We start from the raw sequence: 240 nt of genomic DNA, 5'->3' as shown, positions 1-240 counted from the left end.
GCCTTCGCAAAAAACAAAAAAAAACAGAGAGAGAGATTCGTGTCGTTATAATTTTAGATGTTGGGATAAACGACATTACTGTTCACCTATTTTAAAGCATGATATTATAATTCTTCGTTTCCCATAAAAATGTCACTGAATACGTATGGATACAGCCCGAGCCAAGCTGCAGGCGTATACGAAGACGTATACTTTATCTCCCCTGTCACTGACACGCGGGTCCCATATGTCATCTTCTTC

This window comes from Miscanthus floridulus, chromosome 17 (genome assembly GCF_019320115.1).
Source record: "Miscanthus floridulus cultivar M001 chromosome 17, ASM1932011v1, whole genome shotgun sequence".
Lineage (NCBI taxonomy): Eukaryota > Viridiplantae > Streptophyta > Magnoliopsida > Poales > Poaceae > Miscanthus > Miscanthus floridulus.
This window is presented reverse-complemented; position numbering follows the sequence as displayed.